This window comes from Perca flavescens, chromosome 1 (assembly GCF_004354835.1).
Source record: "Perca flavescens isolate YP-PL-M2 chromosome 1, PFLA_1.0, whole genome shotgun sequence".
In the NCBI taxonomy this organism is placed as follows: Eukaryota; Metazoa; Chordata; class Actinopteri; order Perciformes; family Percidae; genus Perca; species Perca flavescens.
Window position 1 is genome coordinate 43,805,514 of NC_041331.1, and position 610 is coordinate 43,806,123.

The following is a 610-nucleotide window of genomic DNA, read 5'->3' on the forward strand; positions in this document are numbered from 1 at the left end:
AGACAGAGACACAGACAGAGAGACAGAGACACAGAGATACAGACAGAGACACAGACAGAGAGACAGAGACACAGAGATACAGAGACAGAGACACAGAGATACAGACAGAGACACAGACAGAGAGACAGAGACACAGAGATACAGAGACAGAGACACAGAGATACAGAGAAAGAGACACAGAGATACAGATACAGAGACACAGAGATACAGAGACAGAGACACAGACAGAGACAGAGGCACAGACAGAGACAGAGACACAGACAGAGAGACAGAGACACAGAGATACAGAGACAGAGACACAGACAGAGACAGAGACACAGAGACATAGAGACAGAGACACACAGACACAGAGACAGAGACAGAGACAGAGACAGAGACACAGAGACTCAGAGACTCAGAGACACAGACACAGACACAGACACAGAGACAGAGACAGAGACAGAGAGAGAGAGACAGAGACACAGAGACTCAGACAGAGACTCAGACAGAGACACAGAGACAGAGAGACAGAGACACAGAGACTCAGAGACACAGAGACTCAGACAGAGACACAGAGACTCAGAGACTCAGAGACACAGAGACTCAGACAGAGACACAGAGACAGAGACAG